The sequence below is a fragment of the Furipterus horrens genome, unplaced genomic scaffold (assembly GCF_987537825.1).
Source record: "Furipterus horrens unplaced genomic scaffold, mFurHor1.1.pri manual_scaffold_1, whole genome shotgun sequence".
NCBI lineage: Eukaryota > Metazoa > Chordata > Mammalia > Chiroptera > Furipteridae > Furipterus > Furipterus horrens.
The window spans coordinates 50,657,823-50,677,032 of NW_028327171.1; the positions used below are offsets into that span (position 1 = coordinate 50,657,823).

The 19,210-nt window shown below is 38.5% G+C and overlaps 1 protein-coding gene and 1 non-coding gene across 6 annotated transcripts in view; one reads left to right on the forward strand and one right to left on the reverse strand.

Moving 5' to 3' along the window:
- Positions 1-19,210, forward strand: part of IL1RAP (interleukin 1 receptor accessory protein) — a 144,185-nt gene that overhangs the window by 28,525 nt on the left and 96,450 nt on the right. The window lies entirely within an intron of this gene.
- LOC150021084 (small nucleolar RNA SNORA43) lies at positions 1,705-1,838 on the reverse strand. The gene has a single exon (XR_016513708.1). It is a non-coding gene; the product is annotated as a small nucleolar RNA SNORA43 (small nucleolar RNA).

Sequence of the window (19,210 nt, forward strand, 5' to 3'; positions counted from 1 at the left end):
AACTAATGTTTGTATGATGTTCATTTTGAAACCAATATCTCAAAAAGCACAGAATTCTCTGTTTGGAAGTCATTTTACAAACCCTTTTTATGAGCTTGTCTGTAGGGAAATTGCTTCCTGTCATGGATATACAATTAACCATTAGTTTGTCTTCACATATCTCATTAATTGAATTTTTTTCTTCCAGAAGTTTATTTGCCCCTTTCTTCTGGTTTTGCTGCTAGCTTGTAATAATGAGAATTAGTCTTCACTCTTGTGTGTATCTGTGTTTTAGTTATTATTTTCTCCTAAAATTTATTGTAGTAGAATTTATAGTTGTTATAGGCCTAAGAGATATTGGGGAAATATAATTAAAAAACAAAATCTCTCAACCCAGAAATTTTCTCCACAAGGGTAAGAGAGAAAGAAAACACTTTTATAATTGATTTAGCATTAAACCAGAATGTGGTGCACATCACAGGCAGTCCACTAAGAGATTGCAAAAACAGAAATGTCACCCTTTTATAAAACCATGCAGCCCATTGCATACATGTTTTCAAGGTAAACAGTGACCTGTCCTCAAGGAGGAGGACTTGGTAGCATCATTTGTCACACATAGTTCATCCTAACCTTCCTTGGTAATAGGAATGCCTATCTGTGTTATTTAATTGGCTTTATCCAAAGGAAAAACATATCTTTATTTTTTTAAACTTATTTTATTGTGGTAGGACTACTTAGCATAAGATCTACACTCTTACCAAAATTTTAAGTCTACAATACATTATTTTTGACCATAGGTACAATGTTGTATGGCAGATCCCTAGAGCTTATTTATCTTTCTTAACTGAAACTTTATGCCCATTGATTCTAAACTTCCATCTCCCCCCACCACCCAGCCCTAGGCAACCACCATTCCACTCTTTAATTCTATGAATTTGACTGTTTTATATAACTCAGATTAAGTGGAATCATGCAATATTTGTAATTCTGTGACTGGGTTATTCCACTTAAGTGTAGTGTCCTCAAAGTTTATTAATGTTTCATACTGCAGAATTTCACTTCTAAGGCTGTATAGTATTACATTGTGTGTGTGCATGTGTGTGCGTATATGTGTGTGTGTGTGTGTGTATCGTCGGCGGCGGCGGCGGCAGCCGTCCGTCTCGAGAGACGATGGTGTAGCTTCTTAAGAGTCTATCTGCACCACCGAGAATGGCTGTGCAGTCCGACTCGGGAGTGACACGGTATCTGTCTTCTCCCGTGTTGAATCGACATCTTGCGATGACGCTGAAGCTACAGAGCCTGGGCAGGGTGATATGGAGGGTCTGCTGTTGCCCATGCAGCAGACCCCCCCTCTCTTCGCAGCTGAAGGGTCCAAGGGAAAGACGGAGTCGATACAGCTTGGGTTCAGGTGCGCCGCAGGAGTTGCCGGTGTTGACTACAACGTCAAACCGCCTTAGGGACTCCGGCTCCGGATTTTCTGTCGGGGTTTACTCCCTTAGCCTTTCCCCTGAAGAGGTATGCCGCAAGGCAGCGGAGGTTTTTTGGAGTCAGAGTTTTCCTTCTCTGATGTACCCTGACTGGAAGATCGAACCAGCGACACTTAGCTCACAGGCCGACGCTCAATCCACTGAGCTAAACCAGCCAGGGTGTGTATATATATATATATATATATATATATACACATGAACATTTTCTTTCTTTTTTTTTTCTTTTTCTTTTTCCAAGGCATGTCCGGCTACAAACCGTTCTTAGTGCCCACTGTTCTGAGCACTGAGTGTAGAAATAGCCACTCCCTCTCTGCCCTGACATCACAGGCTCTGCACGGCAACCTCGTCTGTGGTGCCGGCAGGTCCGGCACCTGCAGGGCAGCTAAACATTTTCTTTGTGAATAGTGCTGCAATGAATGTGGAGTGAAGCTATGTCTTGGAGATACTGATTTCAATTTTTTTGGATCAGTACCCAGAAGTAAGATTGATGGATCTGACAGGTAGTAATTTTGCAACTTGGAGCAAGGTGTGCCACTGAATTTAGGCTCCTGTCTTCCCACAGAACCTGGGAGGCATCACTCCCATTTAGATGCTTACGTTTCAAAAAGATGATCCCCAGGTCTTTGAGAAAGACTTTTGTCTGGCACAAAGCTGACAAGAGACCTATCTAGTCTTTAAAAGGTTTGATATGAACCTGGCTGCTGTGGCTCAGTGGATTGAGTGTTGGCCCGCAAACCAAGTGTCGTTGGTTTGATTCCCAGTCAGGACACATTCCTGGGTTGCACGCTAGGTCCCCAGTTGGGGGGCACGTGAGAGGCAACCACACATTGATGTTTCTCTCCCTCTCTTTTTCCTTTCTCCTCTCTCTAAAAACAAATAAATAAAATAATAAAAATATTTTTTTAAAAAGCATTAAGAGGTTTTATATGAAGAAATGAGAAAGCACACAATAATTACTGTTGTTCTAAAATAAATGCTCTGACAAAAAGGAGCAGAGGGAAATCACTTCCTTTATTTTCAACAAGGAGAAGTAAGTCTCCTTTTTTAATTTTGTATTTGTTCTTACAAAGGCTAGAACATATTTTAGTGTGTTTAACTCATGCAGTTCATAATTAAAGTATTAGTTGTTTTCTGAGTTTATGATCAACCAGAGATTCAGCTGAGATCTGTCTTTGGCCTTGTATAACAAATTATATACCTTCATGTTGGAATCTGATTTGAAAATTTGTTAGCATTTCTATATTTTTACTGTGATAAAATCCACATGAAGTTTACCATTTTAACTGTTTTTAAGTGTACGACTCTGTGGCATTAAGTACATTCATATCGCTGTTCAACTGTCATGGCCATTCCTTTCCAGAACTTTTTTTTTATCTTCCCAAGTTTCAACAGAAACTGTACTTGTTGAACACTCCCTATTCCCTCCAGTCCCTGGCGACTGCCATCATTAGCACTTCAATCTACCTGTTAAAAAACTGCGTAGGCAAGATAGGGGCTTCATGGTTGTTTGCCATAACATGGATGGACCCTGAAAATCTCATGTTAAGTGAAATGATTTCATTCATATATGGGATATAAACCTGGAAGCAACAAACAAGAAAAACAAACACAAACTCATAGACACAGACAGTATGGTGGTTACCACTGGGAAGGGGTGTCGGGGGCAGGAAAGGGTAAAGGGGGCCAACTCTGTGGTGATGGAAGATGATGACTTTGGGTGGTAGGTACACAGTGCAATATGAAGATCACATGTCATAGAATTATACACTTGAAACCTATATAATCTTATTAACCAATGTCACCCCAATAATTTTAATAAAAAGAAAAGTGCCTAGAGAGGTTAGTAGAGTTCTGTTCACCCAGGATTTGAAACAAAGATGTTTTCTTGAGAAACTGAATGGGAAAAACCATTTCCAAATCTTTCAATGTGGTGACCCCACTTACTCATAAGTGATGATCACTAATTACAAATCATCTGTGCAGTTCCCAGAAATGTCTAATTTGTGCCACTCCATTTCTTTCAAAGTAATAAAAACTTCTTTTGTAGTAAAATATTATCGCTAATAATTCAGGGATTTTACTTATGTAGATTGACATTTTCTGCTACCTTTTTGCTTTGGTAGATCTTCATCTGTCTTCACTGAACTTTTGTGTTATTTAGTGATACACAGCAAGCTGCCTATGTTTGGCCTATGGCCTGCTGTGGGCACTGTGGAGAGCAACATAAAAGAATCAGGGCTGCTATCTGCTGCAATCAGAGAACCTTATTTAAAACCAAGCTCTGCTATTTGATTACTGTGATAGCATGAGTGAGGTACTTCACCTTTTTGTACCTAATTTCTTCATCTTGTAAAACAGGAAAATTATATTCCTTTCTATAGAAGTGTAGTGAATATCAAATAACATAAGACATGAAAAGAAGCACTGTCAAAGCATGAATTATTTCAGTATAATAAGGGTCCTAGCATGTAGAAGGGATCTGGAAAATATTTGTTGAATGAATAGCTATTCTCAAAGTTAAATTTCCCAGGGTTGTCTCCTCCCTACACATACTCCTGGTGTGGCTTATGACCTCTGCGCTCTCTGCTTCCCTCTGGTTTCTGATCACATCCCTCTCCCTTGCTTCAGCTTAAAAACTAGAGTTCAGAATTCAGGGGTTGATAGGAAGGGATCGAAGACATGTTTGCTATGTCCTCTCATTGGTTCTTTCTTTCTTAGTCCAGATACTTCCTCAGAACTTCTGAGGAGTTATAAATGGCAGAAATACAGCCACCACTGGAAAAGAGACAGTAGGAAGAAGGGAATTTTCTTTTTATCCAGCAGCATCATGCACAGGAAATTTCACCCTGGCCAACAAGGAATGAGCAGCAATAATGTTCAATCAGACACTGTGAATCCAAATTAAACAATATTCCAGGGCTAGTCCCAGGAGTCCCCCATGTGGACACTCAGGCAGGAGTCCGCCGGGGGTCTCCTCTTGTTCAGTGTCATCATCAAGCACAGGATAAATCAAATTATGTATTAAAGGCATAACCAGGTCTTACACTGACAAAGCAGATGATGATATCACAGTATTTTGTAAGCTTCTCTGACAGATTTCCGTGAGAAAACACCTCCATGAGAATGGTCTGGAGAAAGAGATGAGCGTTGAGAGACCAGAGGCATAGAAAACAGTGGGAAGAGTTACGGTATTTTCCTAGACTGTGGAACAGCCTGTAGGAACAGCCTGTCACAGGGCAGGTGATCTGCTGACTCCATGCAGAAGATGGCAGTTGTTCAGTGAACCATACTGAGCACTTGTGGTGTGCCAGCCATCATGCTGGGCCCTGCGAGACAGACGCTCATCAGAGGCAGACCCTGTTCTCAAGGTTCTCAAGAGAGAAGACATATACACTTGTGGTACAGGGTAAAAAAAAATTACATTACTGGGACCATAAGGGGAAGTTGTAGGGACAAAGGATACATTACACCTGGCCAAGGGGAGAAGGGAAGTATCATGAAGGAAATGGGTTTGAAAACAGATCCTGAAGGATGGGTGTTGTATTTGTACATGAAGAGGGGAATGCAGGGCATTGCAGGCAGAGGACTGGGTGAAAAAGGGCAGGGAGTCAGGGGGGTGATTTATAGCACCGTCTGCACTTGCACCTGTGGCCAGAGTCCAGGTCATATGAGTAGTGGAACAAGAAGGGTTAGACAGAGGAGTTTTGCCACCAGATCCAGAATGTCGAGTGAAGGACATCAGGGAATTAGAATTAAGATGAGTTGTGTGAGAAAATCGACTCGGTCCTTGCCATTAGTCAACATTTACAGGTGTCCTTGTGGCCCCAAAAACTTTTCTAAGGCTTTTACAGCCTGCTTGATTGTGCTATGGTAAACAATTTTTTTTTTTTTTTTTTTTCTTTGGAGAATAAGATTTTGGTCTGTTCTTCAAGCATCAGTGGATAGAGAAGGATACATACTTACATGCAAAAATCTACTACTGGTTTTTAGAACAGCCTAATGAATCTATGCATTTCCTCATCTTTCTCTTTTTCAGAGGGGGACAGGCCAATTAAAAATAATAACACTCTTAATTTTTCTAGCATAAAGGTCCCAGAGGGAAAAGGGTTATTTCCCGGGTCTCCTCATCTGTACTGACTTCTTTTACAATCAGAGAAATGATAGCTTTCCCCTATCGTCCTCCTCTTTCTTTATAGTGTCTAATGTTCTGATTTGGCAAAGGGCTTTATACATCTAAAATGCTAGAAGTAAAATGATAATCAACTCCAATTAGCTATACTGGCCGAGCATAGCATCACCAAAATTCAGCAGCATGTCTTCTGTCTCATTTTAGCTAGCCGTTACGCTATTGTTTCTGCATCAGCTTGCTACAGGGATGGCTTAGAAAATTAGAAAATTGATTTGAATTTCTCACTTCTTTCCCCAATTAAGAATTCACGACCCCTACATCGCTAGTTTTTTGTTTTTTTTTTGTTTTTTTTTTGGTTTCTAATAAGCCCCATGAGAGAGAATTTACAGGAATTTCTCATAGCTTGGTCTATTGCCGGTATCTTTTGCCGATGAAACACCCTTTTTTTGTCTGAAAGAACTTTTAGTCAGCATTTCTAAACTCTGCCAAGAATTCTAGTGCTTGGAGATATTTTAAACAGTGATTCATAAAGTCAATTAAGTTTGAGGAGTGCTGTAAATGATTCCTAAGTAATTTAGTTTCATGGTGCGCATTAGCATTCTTAAGACCCTGAGAAATCCTATAGAAAAAATATAACTTTTAACCTCATTTTCACCTGATATTAATAACACAATGTTTCTCTAAAATGAGAGCATAATACCAAAATATATATTTTATAAATCATTCTGTAGAAGCCCAAGCTGGATAATACAGATCAATATGTGGCCTTCAGAGGGTCTAAGTTAATCCAAGAATAAAATTAAAAAAAAAAAATAGCAAGATCTTTACATTTAGACAGATGTATTGAATTCATCATATATCTACCAAATGAGATTTATATGAGGATATTTTTTATAACTTGGCAATCCTTACATCCTAACTGTGTCAACAGAGCTGCTTTATCTTATTTTCCTGAATCCAAAGAAACACCAAAGGGGACTGAAAAAATAAGACAATGATTTCGGCTGCAGAATGCTGATCTTGCTGACCCTGTGGGGTTATTGCAGAGTAAGATTAATTATGCAGATGTGCCACCTGAGGCTTCAGAGTTGAAGGACCCTGTTGTAATTCATTGCAAGATCATTCATGTAGCCAGCATTTTGATATGATTATTATTCCAGCAAGGTTTTATCTGCCCCTAGACAATTACAGAACCACTAACCAGCATGTCTTATTGACTTCTTATTTAAAATTCCCAGGGCCACAGTGGGCATTCAGGTCCTGTTGTTGGTGACAGCTACAGATCAATGGCATGGAGCAATATGGGATTTTCTTTAGGACGTGACGGATGCTGAGATTGTTCGCTAAGTCGAAGACAGGCATTCAGATTCCAGTAGAAAATATTGTTTCCGGGTCCCCTGTCTCTAACACAAATGTTTAAAGTAATGACAACAAGAGCAGAGAGGATGCATTTAGCAGAAAGATCATGAGACTTGGTATCAGGGTGTTGGCGTTTGAACACTGGTTTCATGATTTATTTATATCTAGTTTTTCTGTAAACAGTGTTTTCTGAAAATAGTGCTTTTGAGCTCTATGTTTTTAACACAAATGTTTAAAGTAATGACAGCAAGAACAGGGAGGGAATATATAGCAGGAAGAGCATAGAATTTGGTGTTAGGATGTCTGAGTTTGAACACTGATTTCACCATTTATTACCCATGCCACTTTGGGAAGTCACCACTCTTTCCATAAAATGAGATTGCTATTAAATACCAAACTGTTGGCAGTCTCCTGAGGTTTAAATGAATATATGTGTATGAAAAAAAAATGTGAATGGTAAAGTGTTTTAAATATATTTTTTGTGCTAATGAGAAAGACTTCCATTCTTCAACTGGCAATGTCAGCATAATCAAACATGCTTTTTATGGTCGAATTACTTGGCTAATGTCCTGTTGACTCCTGTAATCACTGCTACTGCTACCTAGGGCAGAATGTGGTCACCATCCATTGATATGATGAAACAGCTTCAAGGAGTGTATGCCCTTGAAACAATGTGCAGAATAAAATTCCTATTTCTAATTGCTGTTCCTAGTTTATGTTTTTAGGGACTTCATAATTGCAAGATAGTAATTCAGCTAGTTAGAATTTTCAACAAGTTTTCCTTTCTGCTCTATGCTCATTGGAAAAAGTAAGGCTTGTTTTATTTTAATTTTGCCCAAAATGCCTTTCTTACTTATGGATGGATACATTTTGGAATGTCACCTGACTTTAGAGTCCAGCTGTAATGGAGTTCCACACCCCCTCATTAGCAAACCCCTCTCCCCCAATCCTTTCCTTTATATTAAAATGCTAGTGATTCCATCTGAGAGCATCCTGCCCAGACTAATTTGTGTACTCACTAATAGCATGAGCAAATACAGCTAAACTGCTTTGTACAGTTAAAGAAATAATAATAGCAAATATTATTTTAGGAATTTTATATATGTTAACTCGTATAATTCTGCCAACAAACATATGAAGTAGGTACCTTTATTCTCCTCATTTTACAGTTGAGGAAACTAAGGCAAGACAGATTAAGTGACCTGCCCAATATTTCACATGTATTATACTAAGTGGCAGAGCCAGGAATTGTAACATTGAACTAAAAGAATAGGCTTTTAACTACACGATTATAACTAGCAATATGCATGCTGGACGTCCATATAAGTTGTGAGCTCCTGGATGCCTGGGGCATGTTAAAATCTGTTTCATCTTTTGGCATTTAGCACAGAGGGTCCACACAGTAGGTACTCAGTTACTGTTCATTAATGAGAAGTTTATAGTGCAGCCATAAAATGTCCCGCTTGTACTCTGTCAATATACATATATATTTTAGTGCATGTTTCACTCTCTTGGTTAATTTTCTTTTCAAAGCATTTTAAAAGCTCCTATTATGCACTGCTTCAGCACCTCTCTGTGAGGGTACGGGTTATTTCCAAGTAGCTGTATGGTGAAGATAAGGCATACTTGTTGAAATTAGGGTCACTTGAGTCTTTAGTGCTGTATGAATCAGTACATAATAGCATTATAAAATTCCAGCTCATTCTCATTCTGTTGAAAGGGCGGATTGCATGCTCTTCCTTTATTTGTGATAAAGTCATCAAATGTCAAATGCATAGGTAAAGAACTGTGGCCAGAGTCCCCACTCCATCCCTCCATCCAGAATGATTTTGTAGACTGAGGTCACATCCCAGACTATGGGACTTGTGGCTGCCCATTGCCATCTGTCAGGACGATCCTGGTGTCCAAAAATCAGTGAAAGAGGCCATAGAATTTTCTCACAGACTCACACAGACCTCCTCAGTGTTGGTTCATAAGGGGATTTTCTTTAACACTTTGGATACAGAGAGATGATATTTTCTTGAAAGCTCTCTAGTTTTGGCTTATGTGTTCCCAGGAAAACTTGGGATATTATCTTTGGATTTCAGGGACAAGGTTGGGGCTGGGGCTGGGGAGGCTGCCTCGTGGGTCAGGGTCTTCAGCAGACAGAATGCCTGAAGGAGGAGGCTGTCCTGAAGCCCTGTGCTTTCTCACATTTGGCACAGCCTTGGTCTAGCACATGGTAAGACCTCTGTGAAAGTTCTGATTTTTGACCTTATTTCTTCTTAATAAAAGTGGTTGTGGGAACAGAGGCACCAGGGTAATAAAGTGCATAGGCAAAGTCACATAGTCAATTAATGCCAAAGTCAGTTCCAGGACCTAGACTCATCCTGCCCCCCCACCCTGTTTCCCTTGTGTAATGGAGAATGAGGAGCCCCTAGGGGCTGCAGGGTCTGTTTGCCTAGCTGAAACTATGGAAGCTTCCAGGTCCCTTAATAGGAGGGCAGGTGAAGCTGTCTTCTGATAGATGATCCCTAGCCGGCCAATCTTTTCTTTTTTTCTGACATAAGCGGGGAGATGACACAGGGAAGTGCTCTTGTAAAATGACAACTGACTGTGTTGTGAGACCAAGCATGACTTAGATCCATTCCAGTCCAATTTCTGGAAACAGGTTCACTTTTTAGGCAGAGGATCTTGATGAGAAGTCACATCTGTTTAAACCTGCGGCTGGAGGAGACAGCATTCTGTGGCTAACCTTTAACCTAGCCAAAGAATATGTTGTGCATGTGAATAGCTGTATAAAATAAAGCACCAACACCTCGTATTTGCATCATTCTTTGCCATTTATGAAGCTTTTTTCATAAATATTATCTAATTTGATTCTTAAAGCAGCTCATTAAATATTTGTTCTTCTATTTTATTGATAAGGATGCTAGGGTCCACAGGGGTTAAGTAAATTACCCAAGGGCACACAGTTCAAGAGTCACCAACAGCAAAGCAAACAGAGGTGAACTGTGTCCTAGGTGGATTTTTTTTTTTTTTCTATTATCCAGCCGTTACCCAATATGTGTTTACTGTACAAAAGCATCAGGCTAGGTTCTGTGGAAACAAACTTGGAGTCCTAGTCCAAAAAAGAATGTGAAAAGAGAGAAGCCTAGATCAAATAGATGAGCACAGAACTTTCTCAGGACTCTGAGGGAAATTCAGATACCTGCCTAGAGTTTTTAGAAAAGGCATCCTTTATTTCTAGCCAGTGGCAAGATAAAAGAACTGGGAAAGGATGCAGAGGGGAAATGGAGCTGTGGGGAAAGTTAGCATTCCTTTCCTTTACCTCGTAGCCACTTTAGTCTCAAGTAGAGCTGAATGGTTTTTGAAAAGCACCTGTGTCTTATGGATTGAAAATTGATCTGAGAATTAGAGTCTGGTTTCCCCCTTCTCTAATTAGAGCTTTCATGCCATCAGTTTTTCCAGTGAAATCCTAAGAGATTTAATGCGTGAAAGAGGGGTTCATGGTCAAATAACATGGTTAACGCAGTGTTAAAACAAGTCAACCACAATATTTAGTTGGTAGATTACCAGACCTTTTCAAAAGCTAATGTGTACTGTGAATCTCCAAGAAAGAGATATGTGACACTTTACTTTTCAAAATCACATTTGGCAGAGTGCTCGCTATGGGACAGGATAGTTTTCATCAAGCACTTCAGGGTGGTTGTACTGTACGTGATCATTTTTTTTTTCTCTCTCTCTTTTTTCTTTTTCTTTTGTGTTTGTAAGTCTAGTTTTGCTCCCACCCTGTGTGATCCATGTTATTCAAACTGTTGTGTTCATTTCTGTATACTGCAGTTTCTATTAAAGTGTGTAAAAGTGGGATTCAGTAAATACTTCTTGATTTGAGCAAAATTTGATTCTGAAGATATGGAAGCTGGAGTGTACAATTTTAATGGAGAAATCTATGAAAACTTGAGCACGATATTTTGCCTGTGACCTCTCTAGCAGTGTATAGGTGATGTCTTTCCATTGGGGGCCTCACAGACAGGATCGTGATCTTTAGACCATTCCTTTGTATTAGAGAGGTTATTAGTGTCAAAGTCATTATATGAAATTTAAGGAGAAAAAACCTCAGTTGGCTAAGAAGATTTTCTATGCTGGGAAAAGCGATGACTTTCCTAACCTGGAGGTTACTTGATCTTAGGTTAGAAGATAAGACTGTTTTGTGTCTGTGGTGGGTTGTCTTACCACCGAATTCCCTCCTTGAACTTCATATGACATCACATTTCTCCAGTGAGCAGCTCCCTCCTCTCCACTCTCACATGTCTGTGCAGTGATCCTCTCTTGTTGCAAAACTGCTAGATCCATGAGGGCAGGGACATTGTCCTTCCCTCCTCTTCCTTTAAAGTGTCCAGAGCTTGATAAATATATGTTGCATGAATTGGAAGAAATGTTAGGTATATTCATCATAAATATTCTGTACTCCCCAGCCTTGAAGTTCCCTGGGACAACTCCATATAACATTCTGTGGTGGACTTTAAGCCATATTTTTATTTAAAAGTTTTTATTTAAAAATACCTTTTTCTAACATTTCCCTGTTTTTTAAACCACTCTTTAATATCAGGCAAAAGTTTTCCATAGTTTTATTATACAAGCATAACATATTAACAATAAGATACATAAATATAGAGTGTACAGACTGATGAATTTTTACGGATGTATCATTATGTAACCGTCATCAGAGGAAGAAATAGGACATTAGCAGACCTTAGAAGGCTCACTCTTGCTCCTGCTTGTCAATATTGCCAAAGGTAATTCAGCAATTAAGTTATAAATTAAGTGATTTATAACATGTTTTCCTTTTGATTTTAAAATTTCACCTCTTTTGGATTCTTTCCAATTTAAACAAAGCAAAACAAAAAAAAATCTGACTTGTTTATAATAAAACCAATGTCAAAACGCTTTAGTATAGCGTTTGATAATTACAAACTCTCCTTCCATGTGTCACATCGTTTGGTTCTTGACAGCAGCCATATGACATAGGGCAGAAATTTTACTCCTTTTAAACAGGGAAGTATTTGAGAACGGGGCAGAGAAACCTTCCGGACCACACTTTTTCCACATTCAAGTTTCATTGTGTCAAATGAGTACTAGTTAACATGAGCACTTTGTGAGGCATATACATGTCTAATCACAATGCTGTACACCTGAAATGAATATAATATTGTATATCAACTGTAATTGAAAAATAAATTAAAAAAAAATTTTTGTGGAGCATCTTATAATAATCTTGGCTTTTCTGTAAGTTACAGAGGCCTGATTTATAACCATGACTGTCTTCTCTGAAATATTTGGGGAGCAGAGCATGAAACTTGGACCTAGTATACTATGCAAAGTATGGAACATGGAAAGTTTTGCCAGTGGTCAACAGTCAGCTCAAACCAAGTACTTGGGCTCTCCTTTGTAAATAATGTTAATGGCAGCTCACATTTGTCTGCTGCTACCCAGTTTCTTGTGTTTCACATATGTCATCTCATTTAATAAGAGTTAGTGATAATCAACATTTACTGAAAGATGCTTATGTTCATGGACAGTGCTAATCACTCTACAGTTATTATCAAGTGCACTCCTCCCAAGCAACTGATAAGGTAGGTATTGTCTCTATCACCCCCATACAGAACTCCTACCTCCGTATCTCTAAATACAGAAAACTTAGTCATCAAATTGTCCACCCACTAGGGAAAGGATACACTGCAATACTCTTCTTGTCCCCATTGAGAAGTGTCCGTGAACCCCTAGCCTGTCAATCTTAAGTAAGTCATCAAGGCAGTGACCAGGTTATAACTTTTAAGTGGTTGCTGTGAATATTCTTCTCCTCTTCTCTGAGGCTGTCCAAGATCAAACAGTTAAACTTAGAACTTCAAATTCAGTTCTCTTTCCCTTTCAGCTCATTGAAAATCTAGTTCTAGTTATATTTGTGAAGGATGAGACTTGATATTTCTTCCCTCACCCTACAGAGCATGTTGCTTTCAGAATATTAAAGAATAAGAGGAAACCAATCTGCTCACATCCTATTCCAAGCTTCGAAAGACAGCAGGTGGTATATTGTTATATATGTCCTTTCAGAGTTTCAAAGACTTTGAAGCTCTTTTGAAAGAAAGGGAGAAGCAATAGCTAATGTTTTCTGGTGTGAACTTTGACTCTGCTGTTGTGTCAAGGTTAGCAACACCAGCTTGATATGCTGAAAGTTGGAACAATTCATTGATCTCTCTATGTGCCTAGACTTTTCTGGAACATTCACTACTTAATGGTAGGATGGTGTTATTTTTAAAGTAAATGTTGATAATAGAGACCATATTTAGGTTAAAACAGCTTTCATTTATATAAACTGTCTAAAAGGGTTCACTAATCATTTGTGGAACTTTTACAAAAGAAAAGTCATGCTACTTTCAAAACTATATTTCTAATTAACATACAATAAAATGGACTTTTTTTGAAGTACAGCTCTATGAATAATAAGTTATGTATACACTCATTTAATCACTGCCCCAGTTAGGATATGGCACTGGTCTCTCCCCAGATAACTCCCTTTGCTATCTGTTTCTTTATTCACATTCTCCTATTATCTCTAGTTCCTGATCTGTTCTCTGTCACTACAGGTTTCTTTGGGGGAAGGGGTGTCATTTAAATGGAATTAGACAGATGTCAACCTGTCGAGATAGGCTTTTTTCACTTAGCATAATGCTTTTGAGATCCATCCAAGTTGTTACCAATATCTCATTGCTTTGTATTGTTGAAAAACAGTCTATTTTTTGGATGTACCATAGTTTGTTTATCCATTTGCCTGTTGAAAGATGTTTGACTTGTTTCCAGGTTTCGGCAATTAATAATAGAACTGTTGTAAGCATATGCATATAAGTTTCTGTGTGAACATTTCCACTTTGCTTGTATAAATACCTAGGAATGGGATTGCTACACTCTATGGTAAGATTATATTTAACTTTATAGGAAACTGCCAAATTGTTTTCCAAAGGGCCTGTGCCATTTTGTAGTCTCAGCAGTAGGAGTTCCAGTTTCTCTGCATTCTCTTCAGCACTTCGTATCAGCAGCGTTTCCTACTTCAGCTATTTTGATAGGTGTGTCGTGGTATCTCATTTTGAGGTTTTAATTTGTATTTTCTTTATGGTTAATGATGTTGAACATTTTTCATGTGTTAATATACCCTGGCTGGTTTGGCTCAGTGGATTGAGCATCGGCCTGCGAGCTAAGTGTCGCTGGTTCGATCTTCCAGTCAGGGCACATCAGAGAAGGAAAACTCTGATTCCAAAAAACCTCCGCTGCCTTGCGGCATACCTCTTCAGGGGAAAGGCTAAGGGAGTAAACCCCGACAGAAAATCCGGAGCCGGAGTCCCTAAGGCGGTTTGACGTTGTAGTCAACACCGGCAACTCCTGCAGCGCACCTGAAGCCAAGCTGTATTGACTCCGTCTTTCCCTTGGACCCTTCAGCTGCGAAGAGAGGGGGGGTCTGCTGCATGGGCAACAGCAGACCCTCCATATCACCCTGCCCAGGCTCTGTAGCTTCAGCTTCACTGGAGAGGACACTCCAGCATCATCGCAAGATGTCGATTTAACACGGGAGGAGACAGATACCGTGTCACTCCCGAGTCGGACTGCACAACCATTCTCGGCGGTGCAGATAGACTCTTAAGAAGCTACACCATCGTCTCTCGAGACGGACGGCTGCCAACAACAAAAATTTGCCTTCTGAATATGGTAAGTCTCCCATATCTGAGGAGGGTATGTTCCAAGACCCCCAGTGGATGCATGAAATCATGGATAGTATCAGACCTTATATATAATTTTATTTTTCCTATAAGTATATATGTTTTCATTTAAAGGAAGCATTTTATGGCTTCACTACTTTAAAGCATCACTACTCTAGTGCTTGGAGCTATTATTAAGTAAAATCGGAATTACTTTACAACAAGCACTGTGATACCAGGAGAGTGGATCTGATAAACAAAGAGGGCTGCTAAGTGACTGACAGGCAGGGTATGCTGGGCAAAGGGAGGATTCACAATGCAGGCAGGACAGAGCTGGACTGTGAGCGATTTCCTTAAACTACTCAGAATGGTGTACAATTTGAAATTATGCGTTATTTCTGGAATTTTTCATTTTAATATTTTTGGACTGCAGTTGACTGTCAGTAACTACAACCATGGAATGTGAAATAACAGATGAGGGGGGACTGCTGTATCCTCTTTGGTAAAGTATTGCTAAGATTTTTGACATTGTAAAATTGAGTTGTGTGTAGTGTGATTCCTACAACTTTCTTCTTCTTTTTTTCAAAATGGTTTTCAATATTTAAGGCATTTCTCTTTCCAAGTAAATTTTATAATTGGTTTGTCTATATTGATAAACAAATCTTGCTAGGATTTTTTATTGGAATTTCACTAAATCTGTCAATTAATTTGGGGAAAAAATGACATCTACGTGGAGCCTTTCATTTCATGAATATGGTATGCCCATTGTATTATTGTTTGTCATTAATATAATGAATTACTGGAATTCAGTATCTTAAAACAACACCCTCTTCTTTATATCACAGTTTCTGTGAGTCAGAAACCCAGGGACAGTGTAGCTTATCTGGTCTTTGCCTGGGGTCTTACAAGGCTAGAGTCAAAGTGTCAGCAATGCTGTGTTCCTTTCTGGAAGCTCCGGGGAAGAATGCAGAGGTTGTTGGCAGAACTTTACTTCCTGTGGTTGTAAGTCTGAGGGTTGTTACTGACAGTCAGCTGTAAGTCTCTCTCAGCTCTCTAACGCCACCTGCATTTCTTGACACTTTACTGTATTTTTCTTTAAATGTCAAAGTCCATTTGAGTTCTTTTCTTGCTTTTCTCTGATTTATTCTTCTGCCACATCTCTCTGACTTTAACTAGGCAAAGCTAATCTGCATTTAAGGGCTCCTGTGATAAATTGGGCTCACTTGAATAATCCAGCATAATCTCCCAATTTTAAGGTTTATAGCTTTAATTACATTTGTAAAGTTCCTTTTTCTAAGTAAGGTAACATAACAGATTTCAGGAATCTAAGGCATTGGGCCATTCTGCCAATCACATATTTCCATTATTTTGGTCTTCTTTGAATTATCAACATTTTATTAATTTCAGCATACAGATTTTGTACAAGTTTGGTTAGACTTTTAGCTAAGTGTTTCATTTTTGTTTTAGTTACTATAGCCAATCTTGTAAAAAACTGATTCCCATTTTTCATTGCTAGTATACAGTAATATGTTTAATTTTTGTGTGTTGCTACATATTCTGTGACTCTACTTATTTAGTTTTATTTTTAATAAATTACTTAAGACTTATTTATGTTGAAAATTATGTCATCCGTGAATAGCCTAATTGCACTAAGACTTGAGAATGATGTTGGATAGTTCTAAGAATGAACATACTTGCCTTTCTCCTGATCTCACTGGAAAAGCATTCAGTCTCTCAACATGTGACGTGATGTTAGCTGTAGGTTTTTTGCAGATGCCCTTCATCAGTTTCAGGAAGTTCCCTTCTATTTTTAGTTTGCTGAGAGTGTTTATTATGAATGGATATGGCATTTTATAAAATGCTCTTCCTGCCTCAAGTGATAGGATTATGTGGTTTTTCTTCCTTAAACTTTTCAACTGCGGGGACCAACCCCACATTCTAGAATAAACTGCTTGGTTGCGGGATTTCCATAGATTTATTTTCTCAAGCTATTTGTGGCAGGTGTTAAGTCAGAGTAATGTCTCATAGTCACTTGGCAACTCTTTTGTCTTCTTCTATTTTCTGCAAGAGGTTATGTAAAATTGATGTTATTTAGTTTTTAAATGTTTGATTGACTTCTCAGTGAAACGATCTGGAGCTTGGGAATGTATTTTTTGGAAGGTTTCTAATAGCAAGTTCAATTTCTTTTAATAATAATAAAAACAATGAAATTATCTATTTTATTCCAGGTGAACTTCGGTAGTTTGTGGTTTTTAAGATGTTGGTCTGTTTCATCTAAATTGTGGAATTTATTTACCTAAGGTTTTGAGCATTGCCTTATTACCATTTTAATGATTTGTAACTGGGAGTGATGTATCCTCTTTCATTTTTAATATTAGTGATACATGCTTTTTCTTTTTCTTCTTGGATCCCTCGCTAGAGATTTAGCAATTTTATTGTTCTTTTCAAAGTATCAACTTTTGAATTTATTAATTTTTTTCTGTCTTAAAATTTTTAATCTTTATTCTTTTTTTTTTTGCCTGGTTGATTTATTTTTCTCTTCTTTTCCAAATCCTTAAGCTAGACGTCTTTCTTCTTTTCTAATATAGGCCTGTAATGCTACTGTTTATCCTGTACACACTCCTTCAACTGCATCCCATATATTTTGATATGTTGTTTTATTTTTTCCATTTTTGTTCACTTAAAAATATTTTCTAATTCCCCTGAGACCTTCTTGTCGACCATAGATTATTTAGAAATATATTGCTTAATTTCTAAGTGTCTGGAGATTATGCCGTTATTTATTTTATTTTTTTAATTGATTTCTAGGTTAATTCTGTAGTTAGAAGATAGACTTAATTCTTTTAAATTTGTTAAGGTATGATTTATGGTGCATGATATGGTTCACATGTACTTGAAAGTAATGTGCCATTATTTAATTTTTAGAGTCCTCAAATAGTTATTCTATACATTCTTCCCAGGCTTATAGCTGCTTTCATTGAGAAAGATAGATGGAGTTTGCTTCCTTTGTTTTACCCAGAATCAGAGCCTTTCATAACACTTTGCCAAAACCTTTTTATTGATAAGTACTGTGTTCTGAAATATTCTGCACAAGGATCCATTTATGGGTCAAGAACCTAGAAACTAGGTAAAAGATTGATAATGAAAATAACTCTGATTTTTAAATAAATGCTCTCTCCTTTTCTGTAAAATGGGGTAATTAATCATTTGACCTATGTCCTGAAAAGACTTATTTGGCATAGGTGTGAGAGACCTGTTCACACTTTATCAGTAAGTTAGAGAAGGGGGAAAAGGAGCTGGAGGGGATCAGGACTCAAGTAAGTGTTGTGGCTGCAGGGCTGACCTCACATGGGGATGACCATCCAGGGTTAGTGCTTTGGTGTAAGAGGCCGAGTTTTCAGTAGGCAGGTCATAAGCAAGGGCATCTGTTGGCCAGGAATGAAGCAGGTGATAGCAGCTTCATGGTTACAGGAAGCTTATCCAGTTTGGAGAAGACCTAACAGGGGACAAGAGGCAGGCTCCTGGATAAAGAGTGCTGACAAACACCAGGGTGAATATACGAGCCCCAACAAGGCTGATGGGCTTCTTAGAGGAGATGTGATCTGAGCATGGAGCTATCTGTGGAATCAGGACACTGAGGGAGAAATCCAGGCCTGTGGCCTACTGAAATGCTGCTATGCAGAAGGAAGGTTGAGCAGATTGTTAGTTAGAGAAATTACCATTCGAGGAAAGCACATCTAGTTTTAGCCTGTTACCTGATGGCTCAGTGTGAGAATCCAGTGGTCAGGGCTAACTCAGAGATAAGGAGATCCTGAAGAGTACTGAGCCCAGAGAATGCAGAAAATAGAATGATTCATATACAGAGGTTGATGTTAAGGTTCTGAGTACATTTTAGCAATCGTTATTAACATGGTTGATTATTACATAGACCTAAGTACGTATAAAACTTCTCATTAGCTGATATAGGCATCCAAGTTGAAATACCAGGAAAAAATGACATTAAATATGAGAGAAGTACCAATACCTCAGAGAGGAAGTATGAAAATGATCACTTAGTAAATAAAATGGATCTTGCAGGAAAGAGTGACAAATTTTATTATATAAAAATTCAGTCATCTGAAGCAAGGGCAGTCTGTTAAACTTCATCATAGTAATCTAAAGCTAGGTTGCAATTCAGTCCCTGAGAAACCATGTGTCATTACGCAGGTTCCTTTGCTTTCTGACAGTTTCATCATCTCTGCAAATACCCAGCACCTCCTCCCCTCAAGAAATGAGAACCAAAGTGTATTACTAGTCACAATAATAACATTTTGTGGCAGAATGCAAGATGATGTTAAATGAATCTGCCTTCTTGGAGAGGTCTCAGACCAGCCAACCGCCTCCCACTAACCTTGGTACCTCTAGTCTGTCAAAACCAGCCTGCACAATCACTATTTCTTTTCAGTCTGCTTTATTCTAATTCATCACAGGCAGGAGTGACCCCTGGATTCATCTTTGCACACAAGTTATCTTTAGATTAGCTTTAC